This window comes from Passer domesticus, chromosome 6 (genome assembly GCF_036417665.1).
Source record: "Passer domesticus isolate bPasDom1 chromosome 6, bPasDom1.hap1, whole genome shotgun sequence".
Lineage (NCBI taxonomy): Eukaryota > Metazoa > Chordata > Aves > Passeriformes > Passeridae > Passer > Passer domesticus.
The window spans coordinates 44886898-44900395 of NC_087479.1; the positions used below are offsets into that span (position 1 = coordinate 44886898).

Below are 13498 nucleotides of genomic sequence, written 5' to 3' on the forward strand. Positions count from 1 at the left end.
CAGAATAATAGATCTGCTAGAAAAGACGGACCATGTTCCTGAGTTTTTTGGCTAATGTTATTATGCCAGTCTGAATTGATGGAAGAGTTCTGAATTGTTTCACTTGAACATGCATTGAATGAAGAATTCAATCAATATTTGCTGGGCCCTCTTCCGGGCCCTCCAGCTCACACAATCCACCAGTGCTGCCCATGCCTGGACAAAATGTGTGGGGCTGCTCAGGGATGGCTCCCAGCCAAGAAGTGAGGCGCAGGCCCTCTGGAGTACTTTGGTATCTCACATGCTTTGGTTCTGCCTGGAGGCAGCACTCCTCTCCCATCTCTTCCAACCTCATGATTCTGTGATTCTGTGATCTAGCATGGGGCACTTGCCTGTGCCTGGCTATACCTGGTCCTGCCGAAGCGGAGGAGGAAGAGGGCACCTCCAGGGGCTGAGTCAGTCACCTGAGAGAGAAATCACTCTCAAGTGGGGTTTTTCCATTGACTGAGAATCTCCCAGGTTACTGGGGCCCAAGATAGGCTGCCCAAGTTAAAGTCTGAAATAAGAGATTGTGAACTGGGGTGCTGGAAGTTCACTCCTGTCTCAGGTGAGGACAGAATGGGTTGGGGATAAGGGGGAGTGCTTCTAAATCATGTGCAAGTTCAGAAATGGCTTTTTCCCCATGGGAGAAATGCTGGTAACAACCCCAGCTCAGTATTTCTGACAGCCTTATCCCTAAGCCCCACCACTGGCCAAGGCTGCTATTTGCCTTTTTCATGGGTGTTGCTACACTGTGGCAGTGCCCAGACAGCCAGGTCTTACTGCCTTGTTCAGCCCTTGAAACCTGCTGTTAAAGCACTGACAGCACTGATGGGGAAGTCCTTTCATATCCACTGGGCTCCATGCTGACACACACCTGATCTCCTGCCGTTTGGTCTGTTCCCTTTGGAAAGGCTGCCAGAAATGTCAGTGTTTTCACCCTCCTGCTCTGTATGGCATCCGAGCTGCAGCCCTGCCTGACAGCTGACACCCTCCCCAAGCTTCGTAATTGGGGTGATGGAGCTAATGAGGGGGTGGAATCCATCCCATCACTTTCTGTGATTGTCATTCACCTTCTCCTGCCCCATCAAGCCAATGGAGAAATCTGGTATCTGAGCCAAACAAGGGACATCTGTAACTGTGGTCTAACCAGCACTGCTGGAGGCTTGGTCCTGAGGATGAGCAGAGCAACCTCAGAGCCACAGGGACACCTCCCTGTGTGCTTGTCTGCTCTATAGTCACCACAAATTAACTGCAGGTATGTCCTGAAAATTAATGAGTTCAAGACCTTTACAGCCTCACATGGGCCATCTTCTGCAGAAAGTGTCCATAATTAAATCATACATCCTTGAAAAGCAGCTGTATTGTGCCCAAAGACAGGGAAGGCTGCCTGCTGCTGTACTGGCAAGATGTGGGTTCACTGGGAAAAGGCTGCTACAGCTCATCCACATCCACCTGCAGGGCAGAGTGGGGTGAGGAGCCAGCCTGGATGCGTTAATTGCTGGTGTGGGGTGGCAAGGAAACCAGCCCAAGTGCTGGCCACAGGAGTGCATAGCACCTCAGCAGCACAGCTAATTAATAGAGTGAAATGGGTGTTTGGGACGTGGTATAATGGGGAAGTGAGTCAGGCACAGCACCACATGTAGCTGATCCTATGGCTCCACCCTCCAGCATACTCAGACCCCTCTTCAGGTCACCTTCTCTTGTGAGCTGGCAAAACCTCAGTGATCTTCTTCTGGGGAGAATAAATGACAGGGAGCAGGGTTAGCAGAAGCCAGGTGCACTTATCCCAGAGGCTCAGCATGTGGTCCAGGTGTGGAGGATGTTGTCCTACAAGTATTACTTCCTGAGCAGGAAGGAGATCCACATAGATGCCTGGGTTGGAGGGTCTAGGGGGCTTGAGGGGAGAAGCCTTCCCAGAATACCTGAGTTGTAGTTATTGATCCCTCTACTAGCACCACCAAGGTGATGTGGAGATCTCTCTTCAGAATCTACCCAGGCACCTGTACCTTGGGAAGGAGCCTGGCGGGTTGGGAAGAACCTTCTCTGGCTGTGGGGAGTTGAGATGCACCAGTTCCCACCTCTGGCACTACAAGGAAACAAGGTGATGGCTGCATCTTTCACTCAGGTGTGCACCTTGGCAGCAGCTGCAAGTGTTTGAGCAGAGAAGCCAGCACCGAGGTGTTAAGGAAACGTTCCTCTCTGACCATTTGGGAGTGTGATGGCCAGAGGGCTTCCTGAATGGTCAGAGTTTCCCTAACAAAGGATGGACTGTTTGCATTGTGCGCCTGAGTCCGCTGTGCTCATGAGGGGCTCAAGTTCTGGGCTCCGTAGAAAACATCTTGCAGTAGCTGGCTGGGAGAAAAAAATGTCCCTGCGACTGCAGCCGAGCCAGACAGCATCCCTGGAGCCGTGGGTCCGCACCCGCTGCGCCGTCCGGGGCAGAGCCAGGCAGCTGGGAGCGGCCGTGCTGGGGCACTGCCGGTACCGGGGACGCTCCGTCGCTCCCGGGCAGGGGTGAGCGGGGCGCAGGCTCTCCCTGGTAAGGGGACCACCGGGTACGGGCTGGAGCCGGACGCGGAGAAAGAGGACATGCAGAAGAGCCCAGGCTTGCGAACGCAGCTCTGGCAGCTGGGAAGAAGCGCTCTTTTCCCTTCCCTTCCCCGCGTCCCTTTTGTTTTCCGCAGCCCGACAGAAGCGGCTCGCAGTGAGCGGCAGGGTGGGGGCAGAGCCCACCCGCACAAAGGCAGCTCCCCACGGGCTCTGTGGCCGCTGTCACGCTTTTTCGCTCAGATCAACGCCAGCAGTGGATGACGTGCGGCTGGTGCTCCCCAGCCCCGGGGCTGATTGGTCCCAGCTCAGGTTTGAACGCCAAGGTGTCCTGGCAACGCGAAGCAGAGGAGCCAGACTTTCCCGTCCCCACTCGGCTCGGGAGCGGGCGGCGAGGAGCAGCGCGCCGGGCCCGGCCCTCTGCAGGTACCTGCGCGCCCTCAGGCCGGGCCTGCCCGGCCCGGGGCAGATTCGGCCCCGCGGGCTCAGGGACTCCCGCACTGACGGCAGCCGAGCGGGTGTCAGCTGGGAGAGGGGATGGGGAAATCCTGGTGTTCGGGGGGCCTTGGGAGTGACCGTCCAGTGGGTTTGCGGGAGGGATGCCTGGGGAGAAGCTGTGCAGGGACGGGGGAGTCAAGGGGCCTTCCAGCAGTTGTGTGCTCAGCTCTCCTGCCCCAACAGGACAGAGCAAGTGATTTTGGCTAGTTTTGGGTCCTCCTGATTAATCAAACTCACAAAAGCCCTGCAGGGCACCCGGGGCTCTGAGATGCGCTGGAAGATGGCTTTACATTGAAAGGAAGCAGCTTTTCCTGCTGACAGGGAGCTGCTCTGCCTTTGCCTCAGCGTGACCCTCCTGCAGTCCGTCCCTCTGGAGCCGGGGGCGAGGAGGGCAGGGCGCCTCAGGGCTCAGCCGTGTGCAGGAGAGCAAAGGGCATCGCAGGGGCATGCGGTAAAGAAAAGACTTTTTCCTCCACCTGGAAAATGCCAGCAGAGATGTAAGGAGCTGGCTGGGGGAAGATGTGTGCCGGCACGGGGAGGCAGCACCTCAGCACAGCCCATTTTGCACCTGTCAAAACTATCAGTGACATACCTGTGAAAAGATGTGCCAGCCATTAATGACAGGGCACATCCAAGCTGTCCAAGTTGAGAAACCACCTCCATGGGGTAACAGCCATCCCAGAGGAGCTTCCTGGCTCAGGGGCAGGTGGTGAGCTTGTGGAAGGGCTGGTGACCTGCATGGATTCAGTGGTGCATGTTGAAAAGCAGCACCACGACTCAGGTCTGGCTGCTGCAAGTGGGGGATGAAGAGGGATAACAGTGCCAAGACCTTTTGGAGCACAGCTTGTGTTATTTATTAGAGCACAGGGCTGAGACCTGCCTGGACAATTCTTTCTCGTAGACCCAAAGGCATGATGAGACTTGGAGATCCCTCCTATTATCATGCTCATAGTAGAAGAGCAGCTCCTCAGCATCGCAGTGGCAGGGAAAGGCAGAGGGACATCACAAAATGAGCAGGGAGTGTTCTGCTGGCAGCATGTTATTGCTGACCTGGATTCGCACTGATGACCTAGAGGAGTGAGATTAGCACAGTCAGCTTGTCCTAGGGCTGTGGGGGATTAGAGAGAGGAAAAGGGTCATGCCTCTTACATACATAATTTTTCTCTGTTTAAATGGGAATATGTAGCACAAGTTGTCAGTTTTTTTTTTTAAATTATCCTGCATACTGAAATGTTGCCAAAGTTTACAGTCTTGCAGTGGTGGGCTTACAGCAGTAGAGGCTCTGCCTAGAAAACCCAGTTACTAGATCTGTGAGAATCAATGATGCTTTTTGTATCTAAATGAAAGTTAAGAAAAAAATCCGTCTCATGTTGTAAGAAGAGGTTTGACCTAGATGAACCTGAAAACAAATAAATATGAAAATTCACTAAAGGTGAATTAAACAAACTGGATATTTTAATTATTTTTTTGACAGGCATGTTTTAAAATTGAGCAGCTTAGGACTGGATGATGTTCCTACTTGAGCCAACAGCTCTCCCTGCTCCAATTAGTTTAAATAAGACTTGTTTCTCTGAAGGGTTAAGGCTAGTACATTCTTCAGGCTTTATTAAACCCATGAACAGTAATGTCAGTCTGAAACCCAAGGGAGGGGAAAAAATACCCACACCTTGCAGGCCATAAACAGGAACAAATTCAGCTCACTTTGTATCTCCCCAACAATTCAGCTGAGGCAGTTTATGAACTGGGAACATTAGCTCCAGTGAGGCAGGACTTTCCCAGATTAAATAACATGTCAGACATTAAATAACTCATATTTCCTGGTATTTTATGGAATAAACAGTGCCTGTTGCTTGCTAACAGCGTCTGCTTTTATTTGAGTGGGATTGTATTTTATAACAATCCTTCTGTTCAGTTTGCATGTTTGCACTGACCTCAGCAAGCAATCACTCCACGGCTGATAGTAAATTCACTCCCAGAGGTTTAATGATAGTATTTACTGCAGGAGCTACCAGTTTTAGGGCTGTAGTGATTAGGGTGGGTTGATGGGACACAGGGCAGTTGGGTAATTGCTAGTGATGAGCCAGTGAACTCCCAGGTAATTGCACCTTACCCGGAGAGGTGTGCTGGCATGAGCGGTGTTTTAAAGGCAAAGCTGTGAGGAGGAAAAAGGACTGTCATTGTCTCCACATGACAGCGATGAATCATGAACAGGAAATTATCCCTTCTCCTCACCAAGAAAAATAATGCTTGGTCTGTTTTCTTTCCTGTTGCTTTCTTAAAGAAAAGACAGGACTTGTGTGCCTGTCAAGTCTGTGTCTCTTCCTTCTCTTCTTACCATTTAAACACTGCTGGGAAGAGATGCTCTGCTTGAGGACACCTTCAAGGGTTGTGGAAATGGGTTTTGAGGGAAGGAAAGACAGACATACTCACTGACTGACCCTGGGAAGGCCCAGCATAAACCAAACTTCAGTTAAACATCAGAGAGGCCGGGTAACAGAGGGACCCTGGCAAAGCTCACTCACCAGAAGGCTTCAGCATGAGCTCAAATTTCCTCCATAAATGTGAGGTCCAAGCAATCCTGGTTCCTAGGACAGCAGACATCATTAATAATGTTATTAAAGGGAGACAGTAATTTTACTTTTAATGAATGTGGGATCTACATAAGTTGGTGCGGTCACTCGCTAGAGCCCTATTGGCCCTTGGGCAAGATTTCTCAAGTCCCAGCCATTTCCAAGTGTGTTTGGGCTCCTCAGGACATTACTCAGCCTGCATGTATGTGGATTTGGTAGTCCTCACCTGGCCCCAGTGTTTGAGGCTGTCTACAGTGCTGCTTCAGGCTCCCCAATGCCTGCGGTCTCCAGCCTTGGCACTTTGTGTTTGTTTGCCCTGCATACCCAGCAGTGGAGAAGCCAAAACTGCTTTGCCCTCCCTTCTCATGAAGCAGAGGGCTGGAGACTTGATCCCTGTAATTGCCAGCCTCTCCTACCCCAGAAAGGAGTAATCCCCAAAGCAGTGGTGACACTGGAGTCCTCTAATGCTTCTTGAGTCTTCATCAGCAGGTCCTGGAGGGCTTTGGGAAAGATGCTGTATGCCTCATGTGTATTTTAGATCTGGGAGGGTTGAAGCAAAGCAAGGGGCAGAGCCTTGCCACGCAATGACAGGAGTAGAGCAAGTGGCAGGTTTAGGTAGGGGCAAAGGGACTGGTAGAGCAAAGGGTCTGACAGTGGTGCTCTCGCCTCATCCCAGAGAGGTGCTTCTTGGTGGGTCTGGGACCAAGAAAGCTCTGGTTAGGTGGCTCTTTATCTGCTAGAACCTTTTCATTTTGCCTCATAATTAAAAGACAAAGATTGGGAGAGTGTCTCTTCTCTCTGTGTTAATGAGCTTTCCTCTCCCTCCGTAGCAAGAGAGAAAGATTGCAGCAAAACCAGCAAAACAAACTCCAGTACAAGACTGTTCCACTGATTGGGAGAAAATAAGTAGTTTGTAGACCCAGAACCTCCCAGGAGAGGGGCTGCTCTTGGTCCAGCAATGATTTAAGGGGCTTAGCAAGTCAGAAGTGCCAACAATAAAGCTGTGGCAGGGTTATCAATATATCAAGAATTTTGGGCAATTGGACCAAATATTTGCAGGTACAGACTGGTAGAAATGATAGTGCTGGTCCAGACTGCTGAAGCTCCACTGACATGCCTGGAGCTACTCTACTGTTATGGCTGGCAACGGGAAAAGGAGTTTTAGCTGCTCTCATTCTGCAGCCTGATCCAAGCACTTGCTGCTCCACCTTCTTTATTGGCCCACGCATTTCTCCAACTGCTTGATGCAGAGCCATTGGTCTGGCAGAAAAAAAAATCAAACATTTTCTCCCCTGGGGATTTTCTAGAACTGGACAGTCCTTGATCGAGTCCTACTCTCTGCACCAAGAGTAGTGCAGGCACAATGAAGAGGGCAGTGCAGGCTGTCAGTCCACCACTGCCTGCTTTAACCAGTCCAATATGCAGCTTGGGTGAATGGAGGAATCCTTCCCTTCTCTTACATGTACTGCTCTTAAGGGAAACATGTGCTGATCATGGCTTTACAAACCACTGCCAGATGTTTGAAATTGCATAGTTTAATTATTGGTGCAGGACCACTCAGTCCAGTGGGTGTGACCTAAAGGAAATCCCTTGAAACCTGCTCTCTGGTACCAAGAGGAGCACCAGGCTTCACAATACCAGTTTTGAACCTGAAGGTAGTGAGGTACCAGCAAAGATCAGAGCATGAGATTCAGAGGCAGGAACTGCTGAGTGTTGATCCTGGATCTACTGCCAGCTCTTTTTGCTCTGGGGCAAATTATTTAGCTTTCCTTTTCCCTGATCCTCTTCCATCCCCTGTCCAAATCATTTGTCATATGAGAGTTGGGAAGAAGCTTGCAAAACACCTGCTGAAGTGCTTTGAAGACAGAAAGCAGAGTGCACAACTGGTAAGTTGTATGGGCAACATAAACAAACCCGGCTATACGTTTCCCAGGCTAAATGAGGAAGGAGGAGGGGTTAACTGGTGGGTGGCACCCATGTCCTAATTACAAGGCTTGTCTCTGGATCCCTTCGGTGTGAAGCATCCTCTTGGCTGAAAAACAGCTGATAAAGTCACACCTGAGCAGAGCTAGGGGAGGAAAAACTTGTCACACGAGTGAACCAGGGTGGGTGGAAATTTCCTTTGGCAGGAAGGGGGTAAGTGGTGGTACCAGCAGTGGGTTGGAGATGGCCTTCAGGACCACCTCTGGACCTACTGGTCCTGCTGTACCTCATCTTTCTTGTCTGGTACATTTCTCCAGGTGGTTGCTATATAGTCTTAAGGGTCCTATGAGATCCAGCAAAGTCCTTCCTTTGGCTGCCATTATTGTCTCTGACCCCTGATTCAGGGGGATAACTTCTGGCATTTCAGTAGTGTCTTCATCCCGCACCAGTTTGCCAACTCAAAAAGCAGCACAGCCCCAAGGTTTAAGATTTAATAAGTAAATTGTGAGTGTGCTTTGCTTTCTGAATCTTTCCAGCATTTCAGGGTCATATCTCTAACATGTCTTTGCAACAGTGGGAGTTCAGACCTGATGGTGCATGTGTATGTGCTAAGAAAAGTGAGATATCCACACAAACAGCTACTGTTGAGGAGACAAGAAACACAGCAGATGCCATGAGGGCTGATAGACCTTCCAGGCTTAGCCCCAGACAGGTGTCTTGGGCCTCTTCCACAACACCTGTGGTTCCCTCCTTACTGCTGCTTTTTGCATTTCACTTGTGCTTTTGACCTTGCCCTAAATCTAGGTTATTCTTGCAGGAGTAGCACACTCTGAAGAGTACCTGGAATAGGTTTGCAGGTCTGGCCCCTTGTTTTGGCCAAGTGATTTCTTCACAATCAGGGAAGTGCAGGTTTAGCAGCCTAGGACCAGGAAAAGCGATTGCAATTCACACTTTTGGTGTGCTTTGTAGCTTGGGCAAAAATCAGTCCAGTTGAGACCAGTTGCATGGGGACATATAAGTGCCTGAAGAAGCAGGTTGATATCTACATGCTGTTTATTTTACATTTGAGCTCCATCTGGGAGTTTTGTTTCCTATTTGGGAAATAAGATTTTTTTTGTCTCTCCTTTTATTACTGTTCTCCAGCCTGAAATCTGCTGGGGTTGAGATGTCCCCATATGTGTGGGAGTGCATGCTGCAGGCCCTGATCTCAGCAGGAGACTCGTGTTGAACTGCACTAAGCCAACCCTGGAGCTGAGCAGCCGAGATGCTCTCTAAGCCTGCAGAGCTGCATGTAGGGCAGGGTATTTTTTTCCCCAATGAGCATTTGATTCCCGCAGTACTATGGGAAAAGGGACCTGTCTGCACCACCTGGGTGTTCCTTCATCACTTGCTGGCCGAGCAGTACCTGCTTACAACCAGTGCTTTGCCTTGGAAGCCCCTGAGGGCTGCTGAATCTATCTGCTGCCTGGTCCCTCCCTTAGCTAGTTTACATGCAACAGCCTGGGAGATTATTGCCCCCACCCATCCAGCTTGCCAGACAGATGTTAGAGATGGTGATGGATATATCTCAGATTAAAAAGCCATTTAAAATGCATCCCCTGCCAGCTGTGGCCCCCTGGCCTGTTAGCTTTCAAGTGCTCTCTGGAAGAAATCCTTTCCTTTTTTTTTTCCAACTCAGCCCTACCCTTTCCTGCAGTCTTCTTGTGCTGTTCTCTGCCTGGCAAAGCCCCAGCAGCAGCCCCCGGGCAACGCGGCACGTGTAGTGGAAACGACTGTGGCTGACTGGGATGGTTTTGCAGGGAGTCCAGGTGCTGCACACAGTACAGTGGGGAGGAGAAGACGCCTCCGGATGGAAGTTAGAGATCTCTTCCTCCTCCCTTTTTTCTCCTGAACCCAGCAATTCAGTGGTTGTGTCAGCATAACTCGATAGCATGGGGATAGAGAGAAGCTGGAGCCTCCACAGCAAAAAGCAAAAGCCTCAATTTGTTCTCAGTTGCCTGTTGCAGGAAACTGTCTCCTGGTGATAAAGGGAGAAAAAGAGCTGCATGGGGAGAACACCACAGGACAGCTCCTTCAGGGGGAGAGTGAATGCTTTCCTCTCTGCATTAGACATTTGTATACCAACTTGTCCTGCATGGGCAATCTTGCCCTTAGCATGGGTTTTCCCGGCTTTTCCCAGAGACCTTGAGAGCTAGTCATCCCCATGCTGCCTTTCCAGGGCTTCTCATCCTGCCAGAGCCTGGAACAGCATGGGCTGTGCTGCAGCTCTCACTCCTCTCCTCAGTTTGCCTTGCAACAGTGGCAGGATGTGTTAGTCACTGCAGTCAGATTAAAGGCTGGTAAACTGCCCTTTTGCCGAGGTAGATGTAAAGGTCTAAGGGCAGCAATGCTCAAAAATGCTTCTCTCTTGGTAGCAGGTGTGGGTGAGAAATTCTGTCTTGTTGCTGATGCTGTTGGGACAGGGATGCTGGGATGGCAGCCTTAGTGGGAGATGGCTCTGCCTGCATTAGTCATGGTGGTGGAGGGGAAGCCCTAACATAAAAATATAAATTATATGTGTTCAATAGATAGATAAAAGATAAACATTACTTCTACCAGCACTGTAAATCAGGCCTATCTCCCCACCCCCTCCCTGATTTTACCAGCCTAATCTGGAATTTTCTGTGCAATATTTATTTTTCATTACTAAGTCTTGAAGGAATTGTATTTTCAAGCACCAGTGACTTCTTTTTGTCTAAAAACTTTGTTTTCCCCTGAAGTCAGCTCAGAGCACCTGTCTCTTGGAAAACCATGCCCCTTTAAGATGTCTCAGGCTGCTTTGAATCACTAATTGCTTCTGAATAGGCAGGCCAAATGTTTTATCACTTCAAACTCCCATAGCAATGCAAATCTATACAGCTGAGAAGCCTCTTTCCATGCATGGGGGTGATGGGTAAAGATAAGGATTAAAAATAGAAACAAATTCAGCCCGGGGGTCCTCTTTGTTCCTCCCTGCCCTCGGTGGGGTTGCCAGGGCTACATTTGTTCCCCTGCATGGTTTTTGGATGAGATCCAGTGCCCCTTGAATGCAAAGCTGAGAGGTGCAGTGGCGGGAGAGGGCTGGATGGGGTCCTAGGTACATACATATTTCATTGCCCATGCCAGCCTCTGTGTTGTTTTCTCTCTCTGGTTTCACAAAGGTGGTGTTTTCTAAAACTCCCACTTGTTGAGGGCGACACAGTCCAGGCTTCATCCCGTCTAAAGTTTCTGGCTTTTCAGTTGTTTCCCACTCTGAATGGCAGCCAGGCATATTTCCCATGCCTGGGGGGAAAAGGGGGATGCTTGGTAGGAAAACAGGAGTGGCCAGAGTGCTGTTGGGAGGGAGCTACATGTGCTGTGACATGTCCCCCTCGGGGTTGCTGTGTGTGCTTTGGGCTGTGCTGGCTCACACACGCTGCAGGAGATGAGCAGCCCTTTGCACAGCCTCACTGGAACAAGGCTGGCCTGACTTCTTTAAGTAACCCACAGCCTGAAGGCAAATATTGACTATTAAGAGGTGGAAGATCTCAGTGAGCAAGGGCAGTCTAAATCCCCCTTTTTGCTTAGGTCGCCTGTTATTAGAGCTGCCTGCTGTGTGCTGAGTATGGCTATGCTCAAAAATTGCCAAGAGCTCAGCACTGTGGAAGCAAAAGCCAATTTACTGACTTTCCAATAGAAAGGGAGATACATGCTGAATGTGCATCTGTTGGATGATATTTCTGTTTCAGGCATGCCACTAACATACAAATGGAAAAGCGACTTTGCATGATTTATGTAGTTACTAGGAGAACCTGAGTTAAGTGATACTTTGTAGAGTATTGGGCACTAGTTATTCTTAGCAGAGTAGATTATAAAATCTATTTTCTATTTATCTCCCCATACAAATTCCAGTTGGCATTGCCTATCCTACTCGAGTACTCTGGACATGGAGAGCAGATAAATATCCTGACAAATAACATCTTCATGTAAAATCAGTAGCTAATAAGAAACCAGTCCCTTGAAGATGATAGCAATTTATCTTTAAAATTAAAATAAAGACTGCAAAATATTGTAAAAGAGGAAAACAAAACAGAAAATCTCTCTTCTTCTTTGTTTAGGTATTATTTGTATGTTTCAGGTGCATATAGGACCCAGTTAGGACTTGATCAACTAAGGATAACTATTATTACCTTCATTGTACTTTTAAAAGAGACAGCTGCTTTCCCACCAGACTGGGATTTCCAGGGAGGCACAGAGGAGCTGGAATAATTTTAGACCTTCAGTCCTGTTCTCCAAAGACCTTTGACTCAACAGGACTGAAACTCAGGCTTAAATGCTGCAGGGGTTTAAGTCTTCAGTGTTGGGTTCCAGCTCAGGGGTAATTACCTTACTGAACTGGGGTCTTCATACATAACCCTGGTCTTCCTGGCAGGGAAAAAAAAAATTAAAAATAAAGGTTTTGACTATAAAAAAGGGCAATTAGAAACTAGAAAGCTTGCTTGTACTTTATGAGCTTATGTGTAGAGGTGGCCGTGGATGTCCAAGTCAGCACCAAAAGCACTCCAGGCTTGGGACTCTCCTGATTTCTGCCCAAGGTCCCCACTTGGGTACCAGCAAGGCACAGAGCTGGTGCAAGCTGTGCTCTGCTCTGACACCTGGCCCCAGCAAAGCCCGGCGTGGGAGAGAACCTCCAGTGCTGGTGGGGTGAGAGGGCTGTGAGGCAGATGTGGGGCTGCCTGTGTAATGGGGGGGTTCTGAGAGCACAACCTGGCACGTGGCTTCTGAGGCATGGTGTTGGAAAAGCAATTAGGGGCCAATGGGAATGGCACAGGTAGAGAGCAGGAAAAGGTGTCCTAAAGGGTGGAAGCTGTGCCAGGCTCAGGTGCCCTCCCAGCTCGAAACTGGGAGCCCAGGCAGGGAAGGAGGGGGAATAGCTGGAGCAAGAACCAGAAAAACCTGCTCACACCAGCCCGGGATTCACATTACTCACACTGCTTTAAAACAGGTCAGGTTTGCTTTGGTTTCCAGGCAAAGATGGCCAAACTGCCTAAGGACTGTTTTCAGCTCAGCTTAGAGCAGTTCCGAGCTCCGTGTGCCTGCTCACCGTGTCACTGCCCCTCCTACCCATCACCAGTGCAAGGCCCTTCCTGGGATTTGAGCCTTTCTAAGCAAAGGCTGGGCTAGAGGCACGCACAAGGACATTTCCCAGCTCACCAGAGGGGTGGCAACCGTGAGTGGTGGAATCACATCTAAGCACTCTCACCTCCTGACCTGCCACAAGCTTTGGAGCTCACACAGCAAGTTTGCAGCTTGAACCTGGATGGGAGACTGTGTCTGGGGATGCTCCCCATTGCAAAGGAAGAGTGGTCTGCCTCCTCCAGATGCTGTCAGAGGTGAGAAGCTCATGGCAGTGGTGTGAGCTGTCCTGCTGCAGGTCTCATCCACAAGCACCAGGGTCAGCCTCACATGATTTATCAGGTTATTATAGTCAACGTCAACTGGGAGTTCAACTGGGAGTAGCAAAGATGAAACCACTTTTTTGTTGGGAAGAAGGAGGGGAAAAGGAGCTAACAGTTGGAAATCAGATTGTCAGAGGCTAATGGCTGTGTCTGCTTATTAGGCAGCAATAACAGTAATTTACCTTTGAATCGCAATAATTCATCATAATGCTTCCCACCTACCTCATGAACCCTTTCTGCTTATCTCACCCCTCTTGTTCAGGGATCTGAAAGCATTTCATAAACATTAATTAATTATTCCTCCACACCCCTGGAAGCAAAGTAAACATTATCCCAATTTTGCAGCTCAAGAAGCTGAGCTCACCTAAAGAGATAATAACCGAGCAGGGGTGCAGGAGCCCAGAGTACAAGCCTCTATCCCAGCTTTGACCAGAAGCACCTTTCTGCAGAGTGCTCTGACACGTGGGCACTGGGGGCATGTTC

General features: G+C 49.6%; 1 protein-coding gene across 1 annotated transcript in view; it reads left to right on the forward strand.

The window, feature by feature from the left end:
- The first annotated feature begins 2497 nt into the window (after window positions 1-2497).
- RASSF7 (Ras association domain family member 7) overlaps window positions 2498-13498 on the forward strand; it is a 34084-nt gene continuing 23083 nt past the window's right edge. Inside the window, exon 1 of the mRNA XM_064425103.1 lies at window positions 2498-2994. The gene's annotated coding sequence lies outside the window, so the exon portion shown is untranslated. The remainder of the gene's footprint in view (window positions 2995-13498) is intronic.